At 39.6% G+C, this 19600-nt stretch overlaps 1 pseudogene; it reads right to left on the bottom strand.

Moving 5' to 3' along the window:
- Positions 1 to 13761: 13761 nt before the first annotated feature.
- Positions 13762 to 17903, bottom strand: LOC101013406 (annotated as a pseudogene).
- Positions 17904 to 19600: the final 1697 nt, after the last annotated feature.

Here is a 19600-nt window from a genome sequence, read left to right on the forward strand (position 1 = left end):
AAAGATCATGCTGTAAATTCAGATATTGTCAAAGCAAATAAGGAAATTGGGGAGAAATGTCTTTGTTAAGAATTCAGGTTTATTGTTTTGGGTGCAAAATTTCTCCCTTCCACCTGCAACTTGACTTTGTAAGTTCTGCTTAATGATGTTGGAAGTAGAAAAGCTATCAGGTGTTGTTTCTTCAGTGCTAAAACCACTTTCTTTGGGGTCCTCTTGACCCACCTCATGATTCACGGTATGAATTGTTGAGTCACAAGGTCTCTTAACCTTCATAAAAAGAATGTATCACTCCAGTGTCGGTCACCAGCAACCTCAAAGCAGTCAACATATGTAATATACTGAGGTGATCAGATACACCTGCTGCTGCCCTGTTCCACCTGAGACCTGAACAGATAAAAGCAAAACATCACAGAGATAAAATAAAAACAGACCCACCTGGGAGAATCATGAAAGCAGCCAGGTCCTGCCCTTGTTCGAGAGGTCTCGGGAGGCTCTGCCTGAGAGAACACGGAGGACTTCTTTCAGTTTTGGCAGCTGCTGCTAGAAGCTCTGCCTGAGAGAGGCAGTGATTGCCCAGCTGACTGACGTCTAAAGGACTTCCATACCCTTTCAACTCTCCTATTGGCATGCTGGTCTCCCAAACCATGCTGTGTTTCGCCGCCCTACTCTTATTACTGCCTGTGTGCTGAATACTAGTTGCACGACTGGTAGTGTGTGAAGGCCTTGCAGTAAACAATGAATCTGAGCATATATTATTGGCTTTGAGTCACTGGGAAATCCTCCAACTAAGTTAGGTCAGAGTTAGCACACCTAGAACGTGGTGAACCTAATTAACATATCAATTGGTGTAGCTAATAAAGAGATCATCCTAGATTTAGATCATCTTAAATCCAACAAGTATCTTTATAAGAGAAGAGAAGACAGATGCAAATGGAAAGAAGCCAAGTGAAGATGAAGGCAGATTAGAGTGATCCTGCCACAAGCCTGGAGTCATTATGAGCTGAAAGAAGCAAGAAAGCCATCTTCTCTAAAGCCTTCAGAGACAGTGTGGTCCTCTCAACACATTTATTACAGACTCTGGCCTCCAGAATTGCGAAAGGGTACACTTCTGTTGTTTTAACCCATAAAGTTCGTAGTAATTTTTTATAGCAGCCCCAGGATACTAATCTAGAGTGCAAAGTAGGGGTAGGGCACGTGACTATAAGGTGAAAAGCGATTGGTTGGGGAAGATTCTAGCTGAATCTTCTAAGGCTAAATCCTCTAAGGTTATTTAAACGTAAGTAGGCTTTTCTAGTGGTTAGATATTTCATGATATTTCATCTGTTGCTGACAGTTTTTTTTTTTTTTTTTTTGAAAATAATTTCCAACCCCAGAGGTGAGACAGAGTTTATATGCATGTCAGAGAGCATTCTGGGAGCAGTCGAGAAACATTCTGGAAGTGCCTGGGAGCCCATAAGAGCCCATGTAAAGATATTTACTGATGCCCCTATTTTCTGTCCATTACCTCATCTTTGTCTGCTTCTGTGACATATACCCTGGAGTCAGGACCATTCTGGTTCAATATTTCCAGGCACAAAACTTCTGGTCCTCTTAGTAGCCTGGGAGAAGAAATGATTCAGCCATTCATCAGGTTCATCTAACTTCAGCCCCCAATTTTTCACCGGACCTCCACAGTCTCTCCAAACTCAGAACACCTCAAGGAGTCAAGTGAATTGGACTAGTTTTATCTTATCATTCCCCTCTTTATCCTTAGGTTCCAGCTTTCTCTGCTCTGCTAGAGTCCATTTCCTCCCTTTCTTTTAAAATAGGTAGTGACATTGTTTCTTCAAGGTGTTTTCTTCTCCATTTTTTTTCTCATGGACCTGTATGCCTCTTGCCATTTTAGTTGATGTTCTAAAATGAAACAAAAATAAACAAACTTGTTCAGTCTGATTGTCATATCATAATTCTCCTCTTTATATTTTATTTAATTTGCTGACACTACTGCCCATCAACTTACCACAGCTACAAAGCTGAAATTCAAATGTATTTCCTCTCCCTTGTCTCCCATACCACTTAATCCCAAAGGCAGACATATCTTGCCTCATTAAAAAAAAAAAAAATCAGTACATTAATCTCTAACCTTAATGATACTGCTTTAAAGGCTTCTTGTCATCTATCAGTTAACTACTGAGACACAATGTCCCTCCTTTTAGAATGCATCCTGAAACCCATCATCCACAGATCTGCAGAGTCATCTCTCTCATATGCACAGCTGAAGGTGTACCTTCTCTTTTCATACTCTTCAAAAGCTGATCTCATAGGTCTAGATCAATGCGCAGCTTAGCATGGAACACAGGGCCCCTCCTGGTAGAATCTTTTGACCTTATCGCATTCATAAATTTTCACTGCTCCCAGGCTTATACTCAATGTTCTAGAATCACCTACAATCTCTATAGCTTTGTCATTTCCTCAGATTAAAATGACTTTCTTACTTCATCTTTTCAGTCTCCTCCCAATCTTCCAAAACAAATCAGACCATTTGTTTTCTCCACTGTGAAGCCTTCCTTGCCCCCTACCCAGCCTATCTTGCTCAACCTGGCTGACTTAGCCACTGATTATTTTCTTTGATCCTGGAAGCTACCTCCATTATTATCTTTATTATAATTATCTTTAAATACTCTCTTTTTCTCCTTTGAGATGTAGATCTTTTACAGTAGGTACTGTTCTTTATTTAAAGTTTATTATTGCTTTTAGCATAGTGATAGGTACATAATCGAATTTAATGAAAAATTAACAGATCCCTTTGTCCTGAAGAAGGAAGCAGACAGAGAGGTGAGAGTATACTCTGACATTAAAGTAGGTAGTAATGTGCATTCCAATTCATTTTTGTCTTTTTCTAGTACTAACAAACTTCATTGCTCAATGCTATTACTTATTACTTCTTGAAATGTTGTTTCCTACCTTCTCCTACTAACTATTCCAACTCAGGTCAGATACGATGCATTTTCAAAGCTCCCCATACAAAAGAAGTCTTATATTAATATGATCCATCAGAAATAATGACATTCAGAACTTATTCCTTTTCTTTGCTGCAAGGTCAATTTTCCTACCTCTATTGAAGCATTCATCACTCTAAACAGCAAAGCAAAATACCTCCCAGGACTTAAGATTAGAATTATGGTAATATCAACTTGCAGTGGTTGACCTAGCCTTGCATAAAGTATAATACTTCCAAGCAATCACAGACAAATGGATGATTAAGCATTTTTTTCAAAAAAGAGGTCAGGATCTTGCTTTAGAAAAAGACTACCTATATTGACAGGCTTAAGTCTGCTATATAATTAATGTCTAAAGTGAGGAATGTTTCAATCAGGAAAAAATGAATGTTTAGTGGAGAAAAAAGAGAAACTGTGGAATTCTAATATGCATCTAGCATTGACGACTGCACTGAAGAGTATAGACTTTCTATCAAATTTGGGGGAGACACACACATCATACACACAAACACACACACACACAGAGGCACATTCTGAGATACATTGATGATATCACTGATGAATTTTGGTTCTGTTTAAATAGCTCTTTCTTTCATTATTCTGAGAAGATAAAGCTGTTCTTTCCATCTATATATCCAAGCATACATTAACTGCTCAAGAACTTTTATTAAGCGGGTGTGTATATGTACAATATTTTAAATACAAACATATGTTGGTGTATTGATTATAAATCTCAATTACAAACTACGATTACATCAGTTCCATTCTTAGATTGTGATTTTATAAGCCTTATGGAAAACTATGTTGATAGTGAGATTACTCGACAGTTTCTTTTATATCGTTTTTCTTTCTCACTTTGATTGTTATTCTGCAGTCCAAGGTAACCCTTTCATAGAAGCAGAGCCAAGAATAACAACATTATTCATCTTCTCTACCTTCAAGTTGAAGTGTGCTGTGTCAGCTACTAATATTCCAAACACTATGAAATAAGTTGTCTGGAGCTTTGTGGCTCCTTTTTATTCCTACCTCCTCTGTTTGGTTTGCTTTGTGGTGTGTAATAGCCCTTGACATGTTATATCTAATTATATTAAAACATGGTACATCACATAGGTCATGTCCCAGGAGGTCATGATTTAACATGGAGGAGAGGAATATTCTTAGGAAATAAAAGCAGATGCTAGAGAATTGAAGATGTCCACAAATTACCCAGAGTAACAAAAATAAGCTCTCTCTCTATATATATATATATTCTTCCTGCCTTTTCTATCTTCATTGTGTGGAAGACAGTGTCATGTCTAATTTTCTCTTTAGGTTCATCATTTTCATGAGCATGTTATGTGCCAAATGTGAATACATCTAGTAGATGCAGTAAAAGATGCTAACATTCTGAATATATTCCCCCAAACAGCCTTAAGAATTCAATCCTTTATTACTGTATCCCACTAGACTCGCAATGTTGTAAATAGAGAAAAAATAAAATGGACAAGATCAAAACTGTAAATTATTGAAACTACCTCCTCCCAAAATAAGTGCTTAAACATGATAAGAATATTTCCTTTGTATTTTAGAAACAAATGTTACACTATAATTCATACAACTTGTTCTAAGTCTAAAAAAGTCTCAAAAACACTAATATTTAGGTATTTAAAACTGAAAATAAATAGACCTATATCACTGTAAAAATATAGACACTGGACTTTGCAAATCAAGAATCGACATTGGGAAGCAGTCGTTGTACACATCCGTGAACATATGAAATTCAAGGAAGACAAAAGGACAAACCCAATAGTAGAGCTCATGACTCAAATCTACAAAGTCTCACATTGCCTTTTAAAGTTTATTTACAATTTTCTCACTTACTACCTTCAGTTTGCTCTGGCCTCTTGTTTTCCTTTCCTGTTTATCTTTATTCTTTTTGTATACCCTTTAAACCCATATCCTTCATCATTTCCCACAAATTGTCTTTCATATTTAGAATAAACTTTAAATTGCAAGCAATAGGATTATTAAAGAATGTTAAGGTGCACGGAAAGACACAGATGCCTGATCGTTAGGAAAATGTCAACAAGAGGCCTTGGATTGGAAGGACTCATGGAAGATCTGCAAACCCAATAGTCTTCTGTGTGTTTCTCTCTTGCTTTCTCCATTTCTAATCCCCCATCCTTTGTCCCTACCCCCCGCCTTCTCTCTCTCTCTCTGTCTTTCTCTCTCTGCTTTGTGGTGTATAATAGCCTTTGACACGTTATATTTAATTATTTTAAAGCATGGTGCATTGCATATGTCATGTTCCAGGAGGTCATGATTTAACATGGAGAAGAGGAATTTTCTTAGGAGAGGAATTTTCTTCTACTCCTCCTTCTCTCTCTCTTCTCTCTCTCTCTCTCTCTTCCCCACCTCCTTCCCTTTCTGTTTCTTTCTTCTTTCTCTTTCCCTCACAACAGTCTCTCCCTGCAAGTGTGTCTCCATCTGGAGCATCTGCCTTTGATTTCTCTGCCTTGCTCAAGGTCCAGTGTGTGATCATGCCATAAAGCACAGGCCTTTCCAGCTTTAGCACTGTCATCAGATGACTTAATTTCTTAGCTTTTCAAGTCCATTGAGTACCATATGATTTGCCTAGCTTATCTTTTTTTTTTTTTTTTTTTTGAGACGGAGTCTCGCTCTGTCACCCAGGCTGGAGTGCAGTGGCGCGACCTCGGCTCACTGCAAGCTCCGCCTCCCAGGTTCCCGCCATTCCCCTGCCTCAGCCTCCCGAGTAGCCGGGACTACAGGCGCCGCCACCACGCCCGACTAATTTTTTGTATTTTTTTAGTAGAGACGGGGTTTCACTGTGTTAGCCAGGATGGTCTCGATCTCCTGACCTCGTGATCCACCCATCTCAGCCTCCCAAAGTGCTGGGATTTAGCTTATCTATTTAATGGAAGCTACAAATCAAAGATAGTTGACCAGGTTATTGAATGGTTGTCATTGAGTAGGATTTATACTGCTTTATCAATTATCAACAGCTGCGGGGGACAGAAACACAAAGAACAAAAAAAAAAATGCAGCTTTCTTTTGAGGTGGTAATAACAAGATCTAGATCTAGTACCCATAGAAATCCTTCACTGCTTTATTTTCTCTACACATTTGATTTCCAGTCACACCTTGCTTTTTTTTTTTTTTTTTTTTTTTTTTTTTTTTTTTTTTTTTTTTTTTTGACGGAGTCTCCCTCTGTTGCCCAGGCTGGAGCCGGATCTCAGTTCACTGCAAACTCCGCCTCCCAGGTTCCCACCATTCTCCTGCCTCAGCCTCCTGAGTAGCTGGAACTACAGGCGCCGCCACCGTGCCTGGCTAATATTTGTATTTTTAGTAGAGACGGGGTTTCACCGTGGTCTCGATCTCCTGACCTTGTGATCCTCCCGCCTCAGCCTCCCAAAGTGCTGGGATTACAGGTGTGAGCCACTGCGCCTGGCCAACAACTTGCCTTTATATCAAATCAATCAACACAGAGACTATTGACTTTATACGAAGAAATTATTCATTTCCTTATCCTCACATTTATTTCACACTGTTAAGCTGAATTTAACTTTGACGTCAAATAAAGTTTATGTTCTTGATAATATTTTCAAAACAAATTATTCAAACACGTAGAGTGTGCTTCTTCAAAATTGACATTCAAAACAAATGGGGCCAGGTGCGGTGGCTCATGCCTGTAATCCCAGCACTTTGAGAGGCTGAGGCAGGTGGATTGCATGAGGTCAGAAAGGAGTTCAAGATCAGCCTGACCAACATGGTGTAACTCCATCTCTACTAAAAATACAAAAGTTAGCAGAGCGTGGTGGTGCACACCTGTAATCCGAGCTACTCTGGAGGTTGAGTCAAGAGAATCGCTTCTACCTGGGAGGTGGAGGTTGCAGTGAGCTGAGATCATGCCACTGCAGTCCGGCCTGGGCAACAGAGCAACTCCCTCTTGACAACAACAACAAAAAATGGCATTATTTTATTTCAACCCATTATACAATCTTCACCTTCAAAACAATTCCCTGATGTTTTTCACTGCAGTCAGTGATCTGGTGTTGATTGAACTTTTGACTTCTGCCTGATAGAATGTATTATACTAAGGTAAAACTCTGCCACACTGTCTGATTACTTTATCCTTGCCCTTCCCTATTGGATAGGTATTTATGACTAGTTACCTGGTGATTTTGACTGAGAGTCAATAGAAATTCAACAATTAGAAAGCCATGTAGAAATCATTAACAGCTATGTAAGTATAATATCTTGTCTAAGAAGTAGAACTAAATCAACCCCTAGCTACTACCCAGGACTTTGTAACTTAAATGTAGCCTAAAGTAATCAAACAATTAATTGTCAGCTCTTTAAAAGTAGCTAAACTTCTCTCCCCCTGTGGATTGTGAACATCGAAAGGTTTTAGGCCAGGCGTGGTGGATCATGCCTGTAATCTCAGCACTTTGGGAGGCCGAGGCAGGTGGATCACCTAAGATAGGGAGTACGAGACCAGCCTGACCAACGTGGAGAAACTCCATCTCTACTAAATAAATAAAAATTGTAAAACCTCGTTAAATCCCACGTCTCATTTCAGTCATCTTTCCCTTTCACAGTTAAATCTCTTAAAAGATGTAAGTCAATGATTCCAGGTCTTTATCACATATTGTTTATGCTACTGCAATCTGATTTCCTGCCTCCACCACTGTATTTTGCTCTTGTCCAACAGACCAGTGCTAACTTTTCTGTAAAGGGTAGCTCTTCATACTTTATCTATCCTGACTTGTCAGCGTTAGTTGTATTGATTGAGTACCCTTCTTAAATGATTTTTTTTTCCATCCTGAATATCCACTTTTGCTTACTGGAAATTAACCATTCATCCACCCATAGAATTTGCTGTTTCTTGAGAATTCTGTCCTAGGCTTTCGTCTTTTCTCACTTTAACACTTGCACTAGGTGATCTCCTTTATTCCCATTACTTCAATTACCATCTCTATGAGGCTGTCTTCGAAGTACATCTCCAGCTCAGATCACCTTAATGAGCTCCAAGTCCATGTATCCAACGAGGCTCCTGCAGATCCCAAAGCATCGTAAATATCAGCTAAGTTCTTTGCATGTGTCTTCTAATTTGCGTTTGCTCATGGTTCCTGTATTTGGTAGGACGTCCTAGAAATGGACTTAAGGATGGAAATTTGTAGCTAGAAAATTTCAGGGGAACACTGCTGGTAGGAGAATAGGGAGCGTGGGCTCAGAAGAAAGAGGAGTTGAATTGCAATGCACTTGCGAAAACAGGCTTTAGTTAATACCACAGTAAGCTCTAAAGCTGAAGTGGCCCTTCTGAGTTGTTCCAATTTGAGGCAAAACAGTTGTGTCTTTATACGAAGGCATTCACCATTTTGCCTGACCATTGAAGGATGGTTAGGAACGTTGAAAAATGCATCTCCTTTTGGAAAGACCAATCTTTAGGAAAACCTCAGATGAGCCAACAGCTGGCCTTAGTGAGCTAGCTGGCATCATTCCTGGTAGCTGGATGAATGAATGCCTCATTTCCAAAGAGTGATGTTGGAGGCTCAAGAAGTGTCTATTGCAGTACATAATATCCAGAATACGAATCAACCCCAGCTTGGTACAGATTCTCTAAGATTCTTATTCTCTTTCACAGAGAAACTCAGAAAAGGAAGATTAATTGGACTGAGTAATGTTTTACAGTGGTGTAGCAATTCTGCAGGCAACTCTTATCATGTCTGCCTAGTTTACATGCCCCACACCCTCTCTTAGCATCTCTGTTAGCCTACTTGCATTAGAAGGTAGAGTGAGTCACACATGCGTTCCAGAGGTGTCTGGGCTTATCCATCTTCAGCATGCATTTCTCGGGATGTGACCACTGCACTTGTCCATTTGAAATACAATTTGGACAGAAGGGATACTCCAATGTTTCACCCGAATACCAAATTAATTCTTCTCTGCCTCCCTGGATAATATCACCCCTGGTTCCTCCCTTGCTAATTGTGATACTCTTCTTTGACATGGAGAGATGTAATCACTAGGTGGCAACCACAAATTAAAGTTCAGAGGTACTCTTAGTATGTTTCCCAGTGAAGGCATTCCTTCTCAAGAAACTAGAAACTTTGGACCCATGGAACCTAAAGACTTAGAGACAGCAAACATGAATTTCCCATGTTGGAAGCGACAATGGGTGAAACACTTCTATTTTCATTCTTTGATATCTGTGGCTGTGTATTCTACTTAATGGGGACACACCACCATAAAACGATAATTACTTTAGAACGAATGCTGCATGATGGAACATGGAACCATGGAACCCCATCATTTAAAAGTATCCCTTCCAAAGGGGTGCATTACCTGCAGCTTTAAAACATATTTCTTTGCCCTATCAGGATAGTAGCTTCTGGGTATTATGATTTGCAATGTGATCAGCAGATTCCATGGTCATGAGTTCCTTGTCAAAAAAGACAGTTTTAAAAAATCAAATGTGGAATTACACATCTGCAAATCTATAAATTTTCTGTGGCCAAAGCCCTGTCGGCAGGAAAGACAAATCCTTAGCTGGAATAGATACTGATCTCAATCAAGAAGAATCACTGATCTTTTAGATTAAAAGTAGTAGTACCTAATAAATGTGCCAACAGGTTTTGGGCGTGCAACATTGATTTATTCTATTAGATATTTGAACATTAGGCTTGGACAGTAGAAACCAATGCTGTTGGTGCCATGAATAGCTATGATTTCTGCTCTTTTGGCTACTCTGTTATGAATTACTTAGCCAATACTCAATGACAGAGGTTTGCTGATGCCTGTCAACTATGCCATTCTGTTTACGTGATTGCTTAGTACCTGTATTAGTCCATTTTCATACTGCTATAAAGAACTTCCAAATACTGGGTAATTTGTAAAGGAAAGAGGTTTAATTGACTCACAGTCCCACAGGGCTGAGGAGACATCAGGAAACTTACGATCATGGTAAAAGGGGAAGCAAACACATCCTACTTCTCTTGGTGGCAGGAAGGGGAAGAATGTGTGCTGAGCTAAGGGAGCGCACCTGATAAAACCATCAGATCTCATGAGAACACAGTCACTATCATGAGAACAGCATAGAGGAAAGCCACTCCCATAATTCAATTACCTTCCACAAGGTCCCTTCAACATGTGGGGATTATGGGAACTACAAGATTTGGGTGGGGACACAGCCAAAGTGTATCAGTGCCCTTTCAATGGAGAATTCTCTCTGATGGCTATTAACTTGCATTTTAAGGATCTTTATACTTTATGCCCACTGACATCACCTACCCCTGCCCTCTTTTGAAAAAAGTTCCTGTTCTCTGAATAAAAAAACAAGCCATTCACCACTGCCAATGTCAGAGAGTGCAAAGTAACTGTTTGTGCCACATAAATAATTGATTCTTATCCTCACTCATAAGGGGTGGCAAAAAAAGCCATTAACAAAAACTATGTTAATTTCTTAAAATGCTACATATAGAATAGCAGATCCAATTGAGGCAACCTCTATTTAAAGATGCCTCTGCCAGGACCCATCTACCTTTGTATGGGCCATGTTGATATGACTGGGATGTATTGGAGATTACTCTTTGCATCTTTCAAGATTTTGACAATCTCTGCTATTCTTTTCCCACCACTAATGCAGTTTCGGTTTGGATTTACATTTCAACCAGGCACACTTTCCCAGTGAGATGTCTCTTATCCCATATGCCAAGAAACTACTGTGGTAGTTATGTCATTTATCACGCATGTTTATTCCTGCTGTGCATTTGCTAAAATGATCTTCTGGGTAGTTTAATGGATCCAATGAACATGAATCAGCTTTAGAAACAGTGCTCCGGGGGGAGGGGGGAGGGATTGCATTGGGAGTTATACCTGATGTAAATGACGAGTTGATGGGTGCAGCAGACTAACATGGCACAAGTATACATATGTAACAAACCTGCATGTTATGCACATGTACCCTACAACTTAAAGTATAATAATAATAAATAAATTTAAAAAAAAAAAAAAAAGAAACAGTGCTCCATATTTTATTATTCAATGCATGGCAATGCCCATACATCAGTGACAACTTCAATAGTTTTTGAAATGTCTGAGTACTCTAATTTTTCTACTGTATGATTGCCATATAATTGGCATTAGGTGCATTTTGGGGAGAATTATTGTGACACCATTTTTTTTTCAAGAAACTTTCAATGAAAGTTTCAAAGTCTGAGTACCGGCTCAGGTCCAGAAACCGAGCAAGTGATGATGAATTTTATTGTATCTTCTGCCCTTACCTCCTGATCATTCATCCTTTGGTGTATGTACATGTTTATCTTGTACGTTGAGAAATACTTTCATTGGCCACCCATCTCCCTTCCTCTCAGAACATTATGTTCTAATCATTATTTCCATAACCCTCTGCAGTTGAGAATTTCTGTCTCAACATTGTTTATTGCTTAATTGTACTCCTGCTTTTTCCTGTATTTAAACATAGCCATCTGGTCTCTATTATTTTGAGATCCAATTATTCCTATTGTTTCCTGTTGTTTTTAAGAAGACCAATTCTATCACGAAATCCCTTATTGTCAGTCATGTCCTAGAGAGGACAGCCATCATTGAGCTTTGCAGCAATGCTGTTGTCCCTAATAATAGAGTGCCTTCCCAGTTCTTACGTAAAACATCATCAGCTGGTGAGTTTTCTGGTCTTATGTCACAGATCTTCTCTACAATGGTCATTTTCTAACAAGATATTTCTGCTCCCCTTTTGACACAGCCCTGACAGAATCTAGTCCCCAGATACTCTGCAGGCTTTTCCTAGTATATGCTGAATAGGCCCCTTTATTCCATTAGCAGGACCAGAACTAATTTTACTTAACCCTCATTAATAATCTGATGACCACGAAAAGAAGAATGGATAGATCCCTAAAAAGGGGTGAGCTCTATTATCAAGGAGGAGGTACGTAATTATGCTACATAAGGGGTAAGATTCAGACTTATATGAAAAGAGTGAGCCCTTTCTGCAGGCCCAGGGAGTTCTGGAGATCTGGGGTTTTATCATTCTCCAAGGACATTGACTCAGAAGTTCCCCACTCCAACTGTGAACATTGTGTATCATCCCAATCAGTGTTATTATCTGAATTGCAGAGTTAAAAAAAAAACAAACTCTACAGAAAGAGCAGAATTATGAGGTTGAGAACCCAACCTGCCTGGAAATATTCTACACTTATAATTAAATCTTGTACCTTATTTTAAAGTTTCTGCCCTTGAAATACCAAAGATAAATATCTTTTTCAAAGCAGCCTTCTCACTTAAACCTTCACAGTCACTTAAACTTTGATTAACAATGTCAGTCTCTCCTTATCTTTCTCCAATATATATTTGTAGCATTTAATAATGGCCATGTGATACCACAGTCCTTATGACTGCCAATTCCCACCACAGCTCACAACTGTTCTGAGCTATTGCACAATTCAGTTCATTTCATTTCGTCAGTATCGCATCTGAATTCCTCAGTAGTCAATTGCAGTACAACTGTAGTGAGGGACCGTCACTACTCCATGTGCCTCCAATTCTCTGGTCCTCATGGCCCATCAGCCAGCAAGTAAGTGATCCAGTCTCAAAAATTACCTCTTTAAAGACTGTCTCCCAATACAGTCACATTCTGAGGTCTTAGGGGTTACGACTTCAACGTATAAATTTTGGTGAAATACATTACTTCTCCAAATGTGGCTCACTCTAATGTAGGCTTCTCTATATATTATTTCCTTGGTTTAACTCTCTCAGTCTTTCAGGTTTGGAATGGAATTCCATTCTCACTTTCCTTAAATTTGTAAAATTGAATTAAATGGCTTTCAATGGAATTCCCACTGTATTCTTACCATTCATGCCATAAAACTTTTCAGATGTTATTTAATTATTTTCATACTCATTTACTTCCCCATTATACTGTAAATTCCAAAAGGAAAGAACGTTATCTTATTTACTATCAAACCCTCAGGACCTAACACAGTACCTAACATCTACTAGCATCACCATAAATAATTTGATCATATCTTTTTATTGCATTATTAATTACTTGAAGGCAGAGTGTGTGCATTATTCAACACTGAATCTCAAATAGTGTATTAGCTCATTTTCATAATGCTATGAAGAAATACCCAAGACTGAGTAATTTATAAGAATAAGAGGTTTAATGAACTTAAAGTTCCATGTGACTAGGGAGGCTCACAATCATGGCAGACAGCAAAGGAGGAGCAAAGGCACATCTTGCATGGCGGCAGGCAAGAGAGTATGTGCAGGGGGAACTGCCCTTTATAAAGCCATCAGATATCTTGAGATTTATTCACTATCATGACAACAGGATGGGAAAATCTCCTCCCATGATTCAATTATCTCCCACCAGATAACTCCCATGATACATGGGGATTATAGGAGCTGCAATTAAAAATGAGATTTGATTGTGGGTACAAACAAACCATATCACACAGCATTCAGAAAAATTCCTATTTACCCAATGGTAAGTATATAACAATTGTTTATTCAAATTTGCTTAACTGATTGCTTAAAATATTTTGTCAATTTTTGAAACATCTACAGAAATTTGATTGCTTCAGGGATATAGTCATTAACTCACTTTACTTGTGTACTTTTTTATAAGTTCTGATTGTACTTAATAATTTTGTTTTCAAAAATGGGTTTTAAATGCTAGGTGAGTGAAAGAGTTGAATTTCATAAAACATTTATTTTAATATTAATTATTTATCTTTTAATATTAATTATTTTCCTCAAACTAGTGTAATGAACCTTAATAAACTATTTGTATTATGAACTGTTTTTTTCATTAAATTTTACTGAACTTAAAAAAACACTTTAAAGGGTTTTTTTGAAAGAGTAACATAGTGCACCTAAAAAGTTATTTATAATACAATAAAATAAGATATTCAGGAAAGCTGGAAGGAAGGAAGTAACTGGAAATATGGGAACAAATATCTTTGAGCTCATTCTTTTTTTATTTTTTAACCTCTGAACTTTTTATTGGCCTCCTGCCCCCCAAAGGCACCTTGCTTCTGCTGGCTTAATGTCTGAGAACTTTGGTGTCATTGGTCTCAGACATCACTTTGCCATCCACTCTCTGGCAGGTGGCAGTCTTTTGGATGGTTTGCATAGAGTTGCTGCTGTCCAGGGCATTAAAAAGATTGAAGTCCTCACCATCTTCCAGCAGGAGGTGGTATGTGGCAATCTCAGCCTCCAGCTTGACTTTGATGTTCAGCAGCGCCTCCTACTCCTGGACCTGGTGCTGCCCCTCTGTCCGGATCTGTGCCAGCTCGGACTCCAGGTGCATCAGGGTCCTGTTGAGATGTTCCATCTGCAGGGCGTAGCAGGCCTCCAACTCCCTCAGACTGTTCTCCAGTCTGGCCTTCAGATTTCTCATCAAGTCCAGGTCGATCTCCAAGGACTGAACTGTGTGTCTCAGCTCCATGAGTATCATCTCAGCAGCTCCAACCTCGACGGACTGTGTGGTGACCACTGTGGTGCTCTCCTCAATCTGCTGAGACTAGTACTTGTCCAGCTCCTCTCGGTTTTTCCGAGCCAGCTCATCGTATTGGGCTTCGATGTTTGCCATGATCTTGGTGAGGTCCTGCAATTTGAGGGCATCTATTTCCACGGTCAACCCAGAGCTGGCAATCTGGGCTTGTAAGCCTTTTACTTCCTCTTCGTGGTTCTTTTTCATGAAGAGCAGTTCCTTCTTGAGAGCCTCGATCTCTGTCTCCAGCTGCAGCTGAGTGACATTGGTGTCATCGGTGACCTTGCGGAGCCCATGGATGTTGCTCTCTACAGGCTGGCTCATGGCCAGCTCTGTCTCATAGGTGACTCTAAAGTCATCAGCAGCAATAAGGGCATTGTCGATCTGCAGAACAATGCAGGAATTATCCACAATATTTGCGAAGATGTGAGCACTCAGGTCCTCGATGGTCTTGAAGTAATGGCCCCAGTCTCTGACCTGGGGTCCCTTCTTCTCCAGGTGCTCCTGGATATTGGTCTCCAGCTTCCAGTTCTCAGTCTCCAGGCTCCTCAATCTGTCCAGGTAGGAGGCCAGCCAGTTGTTCAGGCTTTGCATCGTCTCCACATTCTGGATGTCTCCAATTCCTGCCAGAACCCCAGCCATTCCCGCAGTCAGGACCCTGGACTCCAAGCCGACCCGGAAGCTGGTGGAGCAGGACAGGAAGATCCAGGAACCAGAGCCCCGGTGCCTGCATAGATGGTGGAGAAGGTGGAGCGAGTGGTGAAGCTCAGGCTGTCTGGGAGGAGAGCAAGAGGGGAGGACTCAGGCTTTTTGAGCATCATTCTAAGAAATTAATCATAGAAATTAAAAGGTAGGAATAATTTAAATAAACACTTAAATTAATATGCTAATTTTAGACATGAATGTATGAATTAGAAAAATATAAATACTCCCCTGAGAAAGTATTTATGTTTCTCCCCTGAGAAAGTATTTATGTTTATCCTATGTTATTTCATAACAGCAGCAAATCATATCCTCATACGTTTTCTATAACCCTATATTCTCAAACAAAATAAATCTTGTTTTAAATACTTGAACTCACGTATGTATTTATGAGACAATGCAAATCCATATCACCTTTTAGAAATTTAGTTTGTTCAAAGCCTCATATTGAATACTTCTTGACAGGCAAAAATCTTGTAAAAATGAGATTTAAAACAAAGTGCAATAGATACTCCATCGGAAAGACATAAATGATATGGTTTAAAGGGAAAAGGTTAGTAAAATAATTCCTATTAACTCTCAGAAGTTTTATCTTTATTTTTAAAGCACTGAGTATGAGCATCTAGATTAACATAAGTAAAAAAAAAAAGATAAAAAAGCATAGCAAATGGTTGTTTAATAGAGTTTACTGACAAAAAGGTGCATGGAATGTCAATTAATAATAATAGAAGACATATTATATTACACTGTTTTTAATCCTTTACCAATTTTATGGTACTTCTGACATAATGACCTATTTGAGCCACAGTCTAATGAAGCAAATGGGCCAATTAATATAACAATTTTTATACATGTAGATATAAGCTCAGAGCTTTTGTGATTTGTCCAAATTTACCTAAATAAACTACCTCTGGTCAAAATCACCAATGAATTCTGCATTGCTAAACCATTGGTTAGTTCTCCATCCTAGTCTCACTTGACCTAGAAGAAGTATTTACCACAACTCATTATTACTCCCGTATCTTTGATACACCACTTTTATCAGTCAAGACACCACTTGCTTTTCATTTTATTCCTTCCCCACTAGCTGCTACCCCTTCTCATTCTTTCAGTTGGTTTTTCTTCTCTTTCTGACTTCTTAATATCAAATGTCCCCACCTTAGTCTGCTTTGTGTTGCTAAAAGGGATATAGGGGCTGGATAATTTATTAAGGAAAAAAGTGTTGTTTATTTGGCTTGCAATTGTGATGTCTGAAAAAGTTAAAGATTGGGCAACTGGTAAGGGCATCAGGCTGCTTCCACTTATAGCAGAAGGTGAAGGAGAGCCAGCATGTGCAGAGATCACACGTGGAGAGAGGAAGCAAGAGAGAGATGCAAGTGCTGCCAGAACTTTTTAACAACTTCTTTTCCTGGGAACTGATAGAGTGAAAACTCACTTGCCCTTAAGGAAGGGCATTAATCTATTCTTGAGGGGTCTGCCCTCATGACCCAAATATCTCCCACTAAGACCCACCTACCAACACCAACACATTGGGCTTAAATTTCAACATGAAGTTTGTAAGGAACAAACATCTAAACTATAGCAGCCCCCTTTGCTTCCTCTGAGATATTCACTCCCTTATTGATTTCATTCTGCCTCCTCACTGAAAGTACCAACCATATCTCTCTAAAATGTATCTCTCTAACTGGAATTTTCCTCTTATACTCTGGATTTATATATTTGACTACCTATACAATATATCCATCTGGGTAGCCTATACACATCTCAGGTTACACATGCCAAGAGCTGAATTCCTGATTGCCTCCCTATGACCTTTTGTACCTATTTGCTTTGTCTTCACTATAGATGGATAATCTACCTTTTAATCAGGCAGCAGATCCTATGAGATGAGGGGTGAGATTTGACCATTGGCTTTAGTAATGTACAAGTCATTGCTGAATTTGACAAAAGGTAATTTTCTTATGTAAATGCATGAGTTACAATATCACTAAATTTCTGTAAGAGAATACATAAAAATACTTTAAAGTACTGCTAAACCTTGTTACTTCCACTCCTCACACCCTAGTCAAAGCCACATCATCTCTCACCTGGATTATTGCAGTAAATTCTCTTATTAATTTAGTATTCTGCTTCTACATTTTTTCCTCCTCCACCTAGGCTATAGATGCCCCTCAACTTACAATGGGGTTGTGTCCCAATATACACATTGTAAGATGAAAATCTCATAAATAATAATAAAATAAAACCCCGTTTAACACATTTAACACACTTAACATCATAGCTTAGCCCAGTCTACCTTAAATATACTCAAAATGCTTACATTACCCTACAGTTGGGCAAAATCATCTAACACAAAGTCTATTTTATAATAAAGTGTTGACCATCTCATGTAATTTATTGAACACTGAACTGACAGTGAAAAACAGAATCGTTGCATAAGTACTCACCATTAATGTACAGAGTTTAAAGCATGTTGGGCCTGGAGAACATCTGAGGTATTGAATTAAAATTAATTGCAGGGTGCAGAGGATGCTACAGTGACAGGATCATCAAGTTCTGTCTCTTCTGATGAGGCTCAGGAATAGCTTGCAGAGGCACTGGAACATCCACACTTGTGGATGGTTTACCAGGCATAGTGTTCTTCAAAATTATTTTAAGTATTGGTTGTTTACCCTTGTATTAGTCCATTTTCATGGCTGAAAAGACATACCTGAGACTGGGCAATTTACAAAAGAAAATTTAATTGGATTTACAGTTTACAGTTCCACGTGGCTGGGGAAGCTTCACAATCACGGCGGAAGGCAAGGAAGAACAAGTCCCATCTTACATGGATGACAGCAGGCAAAGAGAGAATGAGGAAGAAGTAAAACTGGAAACCCCTGATAAAACCATCAGATCTCATGAGACTTATTCATGACCATGAGAACAGTATGGGGGCCACCACTCCCCCCCATGCCATGATTCAATTATCTCCCACCAGGTCCCTCCCACAACACGTGGGAATTATGGGAGTACAATTCAAGATAAGATTTGGGTGGGGACATAGACAAACCATATTATTACGTCCCTGGCCCATGTCAAATCTCATGTCCTCACATTTTAAACCAATCATGCTATTCAAACAGTCCCCCAAAGTCTTAACTCATTTCAGCAGTAACTCAAAAGCCCACAATCCAAAGTCTCATATGAGACAAGGCAAGTCCCTTCCACCTATGAGACTTTAAAATCAAAAGCAAGCTAGTTATTTCCTAGATACAATGAGGGTATAGACATTGGGTAAATACAACTATTCCAAATGGGAGAAATTGGTCACAACATAGAGGCTACAGGGCCCATGAAAATCCAAAATCCAGCAGGGCAGTCAAAATTTAAAACTCCAGAATGACCTTCTTTGACTCCATATCTCACAGCTACATCACACTGATTCAAGAGGTGGGTTCTCATGGTCTTGGGCAGCTCCACCCCTGTGGCTCTGCAGGGTACAAGCTCCCTCCCTGCTGGCATGGAGTCTGTAGCTTTTCCAGGTGCATGGTGCAAGGTGTCAGATGATCTACCATTCCAGGGTCTGGAGGACGGTGGCCCTCTTCTCACAGCTCTGCTAAGCGATGCCCCAGAAGGGATTTTTGTATGGGGGCTCCTACCCCATATTTCCCTTCCACACCGCCCTAGCAGAGGTTCTCCATGAGAGCCTCGTCCCTGCAGCAAACTTCTGCCTGGGCATACAGGCATTTCCATACATCTCCTGAAATCTAAGTGGAGGTTCCCAAATATCAATTCTTGACTTCTGGGCACCCACAGGCTCAACACCACATGGAAGCTTCCAAGGCTTGGGTCTTGCACCATCTGAAGCCATGGGCTCTACATTGGCTCATTTCAGCCATGGCTAGAGCAGCTGAGACACAGAGCACCCAGTCCGTAGGCTGCATACAGCTCCAGGACCCTGGGCCCAGCCCACAAAACCACTTTTTCCTCCTAGGCCTTTGGCCAGTGATGGGGTGCTACGAAGACCTCTGGCATGCCCTGGAGACATTTTCCTCATTGTCTTGGGGATTAACATTTGGCTTCTTGTTACTTATGCAAATTTCTGCAGCTGGCTTGAATTTCCCCTCAGAAAATGGGATTTTTTTTTTTCTATCTCCTTGTCAGGCTGCAAATTTTTCAAACTTTTATTCTCTGTTTCCCTTTTAAAACTGAATGCTTTTAACACACCCAAGTCACTGCTTGAATGCTTTGTTGCTTAGAAATTTCTTCCTCCAGATACCCTAAATCATCTCTGTCAAGTTCAAAGTTGCACATATTGCTAGGGCAGGGGCAAAATGCCTCCAGTTTCTTTGCTAAAACATAACAAAAGTCACTTTAGCTCCAGTTCCCAACAAGTTCCTTATCTCCATCTGAGACCACCTCTGCC

Source organism: Papio anubis, chromosome 4 (assembly GCF_008728515.1).
Source record: "Papio anubis isolate 15944 chromosome 4, Panubis1.0, whole genome shotgun sequence".
Lineage (NCBI taxonomy): Eukaryota > Metazoa > Chordata > Mammalia > Primates > Cercopithecidae > Papio > Papio anubis.